At 45.9% G+C, this 2690-nt stretch overlaps 3 non-coding genes and 2 pseudogenes across 3 annotated transcripts; all 5 read right to left on the bottom strand.

Moving 5' to 3' along the window:
- Nucleotides 1-824: 824 nt before the first annotated feature.
- On the bottom strand, nt 825-963 carry LOC136506329 (small nucleolar RNA F1/F2/snoR5a). Its single transcript, XR_010771539.1, has one exon. It is a non-coding gene; the product is annotated as a small nucleolar RNA F1/F2/snoR5a (small nucleolar RNA).
- A 58-nt stretch (nt 964-1021) lies between these two features.
- On the bottom strand, nt 1022-1101 carry LOC136506285 (small nucleolar RNA Z196/R39/R59 family). The gene has a single exon (XR_010771500.1). It is a non-coding gene; the product is annotated as a small nucleolar RNA Z196/R39/R59 family (small nucleolar RNA).
- Nucleotides 1102-1213: 112 nt separating this feature from the next.
- On the bottom strand, nt 1214-1294 carry LOC136506277 (small nucleolar RNA Z195/SNORD33/SNORD32 family; annotated as a pseudogene).
- Nucleotides 1295-1497: 203 nt separating this feature from the next.
- LOC136506271 (small nucleolar RNA Z195/SNORD33/SNORD32 family) lies at nt 1498-1579 on the bottom strand (annotated as a pseudogene).
- A 138-nt stretch (nt 1580-1717) lies between these two features.
- Nucleotides 1718-1819, bottom strand: LOC136506313 (small nucleolar RNA Z194). The gene has a single exon (XR_010771527.1). It is a non-coding gene; the product is annotated as a small nucleolar RNA Z194 (small nucleolar RNA).
- Nucleotides 1820-2690: the final 871 nt, after the last annotated feature.

The raw sequence follows: 2690 nt of genomic DNA on the forward strand, positions 1-2690 counted from the left end.
TCAAAGATACCTTCCTCAATTGTGAGGAGGGAGACATCGAAGGTACCACCTCCAAGGTCAAAGATGAGGACGTTCTTCTCGCCAACACTGGTAGCCTTCTTGTCAAGACCATAGGCAATAGCAGCAGCAGTTGGCTCGTTGATGATACGCAGCACATTGAGGCCAGCAATCACCCTAGCATCCTTTGTGGCCTGCCTCTGTGAGTCGTTGAAGTAGGCAGGGACTGTCACAACAGCATTCTTGATCGTGCTGCCAAGGTAAGCTTCAGCGATCTCACGCATCTTGATGAGAACCATAGAGGAGATCTCTTCAGCTGCAAACTGCTTCTCCTCACCCTTGTGCTAGACAACAATCATTGGCTTCTCCCAGGCCCAGAAATGACCTTGAAGGGCCACAGCTTGATATCGCTCTGGACAGAGGCATCAGAGAACCTCCTGCCGATGAGACGCTTGGCATCTGCATACAAATGCAATCATGTCAGATATGCATTCCAATACCATACAATTTGAAATGTAACAGAAATCATCCATCAGTTAAATAAAACTTTGATCAATCAAGTGAAATATAATAATCCAGAGACTACCTATAACTACTAAAAAAAATCACATCAGTTTTCAGTCAAGATGCCACTAGCAGAAAGGCCAATCAAGTGAACTCCAATAATAATAGTAAGACTGTATTCAGAAAACAAATTACACTAGCTGGCTAGCTAGCTAAGAAAAAACAAAAAACTATATTCAAAAAACAAATTACACCTGGCTGGCTAACTAGCTAAGAAAAAACAATTATCAGTTTTTTCGGTCATGATCATTAGAACAATCAGAACATGTAAACGGGCATATAGTAATTGGAAACTCATAAATAAGCAACTAGTGTCGCAAGATCCGTTCCCCTTGTATTCTGCCATGTTTCGAGACACACAATCACAAAGAATGACTGCAAGTCAGATACCAAATGGCATTGACTACAACAAATTACACTAGAATACATACTCTGAATGCAATAAAAACTAAATTTGCGGTGCAATCTCAGCCGAAAGATGGTGATTTTTGTTGCAATAATCACAGTGATTCAGGAAATGGGAATTTGCATCACATTGCACATAAAAAAATACAACAACCAACAAATAACTATTTAGACTTTAGAGAACTACTGCTGACTTACAAGATACTATAAAACTAGCAAAAGTTTATAGTAAAAATGAAATGTTAAAGAGAGATTAGATGGTAGTGCATGATGTGATCATCACAATGAATGCAGATATCTCCTATGTTATGATATCATCACTTCTCCCATTAAAATTTATCTTATACAACTCTAATAAACCTCAACCACAGACATGATCAAAATATCAGAGCAACAAATAGCAGTACAACATTTTTAAAAGATTGTAATGATGCTTGATGTGCAGTTGCCAACTACCAACCATAAAAGCTAGAGTACAATATTAAACTAGGGGGCCAATATTTTCTAGTAAAAGCAATAGATTAAAGCAATGAGAGATCAGATGGTGATGCATGATGTTGTCATCATAAAGAATGCAGATATCTCGTGTGGATATAATCTCATCACTTCTCCCATTAGTTAAACCAAAAGGAAACTAAACAAATGATCTAAATGCCATCTTCTAGTCAAGTTTTCCATCTTGACATAACTGGAAGAAAAAAATAGCACAAAATTTAAAAAAAATAAAAAATAAACTAAACTCTTGATCTGCAGTTTCAGATTGAAAACCACAAAAGCTATTGTAGCATAGCTTTCCATCACTGGTATCAGTGGAATAAAGCGCTTAGGGTAATTGTTTCATCATCAATCTGCCAGCTCAAGAGTTGACAAATAGTACTCCAGAACCATCCAATCAGAATTTCAGTACTGAGTAGGTGCCAAAAAATAACAGATCTAACGCTAACAACAGTCCAAAAACACATTGCATGGATCTACCCAAAAAAACATGTATAAATTTCAGTACTGACTCAGCAGACATGGGAAGCTCGACGTAGGGCGGCGGCGGTACCTGACGGACGAGCATCACGTCCTGCCTCTCCTCGCCCGCTGGCGGCAACCACGCCGAGGCCAACATGGTGCCCTTCTGTGTGGAGGAGGGAGGCGCCGATGGCCGGATCTGGAGGAGGGACGCCGACACCACGCCCGCACCACCAGCACCGCCGCCGGATCTCGCCGATGGGGAGGCGGCGCCGGGAAGCGGGAGGGGAGGGGCTACGCCAGGGAAGAAGGGAGGGGAGGGGGAGCCGAGGAAGAAGGGAGGGGCGGGATCTGGCGGGGAAGAAGGGAGGGGCCGGATCCGGCGGGGAAGAAGGGATGAGGGGAGGGGAGGGGCCGGATCCGGTGGGGAAGAAGGGAGGAGGGGAGGGGAGGGGCCGGATCCGGCGAGGAAGAAGGGGAGGGAGGGGAGGGGTCGGCCGCCGGCGGGGAAGAAGAAGGGGAGGGAGGGGAGGGGCCGGCCGCCGGCGGGGAAGAAGAAGGGGAGAGAGGGGAGGGGGCGGCCTCTGGCGGGAGGAGAGGAGGGAGGGCGGGGAGGGTGCGGGGGGCTGGGGAGGGGAGGGGTGGGTGCGGGAGGAGGGTGTGTGTGCATGAGGGAGGGGAGGGGCGGGTGGGATTTTTATTTTCTACATTTTTTGCTTTGCCGAGTGTTGTTTTTGTACACTCGACAAACCTTCCTTTTTGCCGAG

This window comes from Miscanthus floridulus, chromosome 14 (assembly GCF_019320115.1).
Source record: "Miscanthus floridulus cultivar M001 chromosome 14, ASM1932011v1, whole genome shotgun sequence".
NCBI classification, from domain to species: domain Eukaryota; kingdom Viridiplantae; phylum Streptophyta; class Magnoliopsida; order Poales; family Poaceae; genus Miscanthus; species Miscanthus floridulus.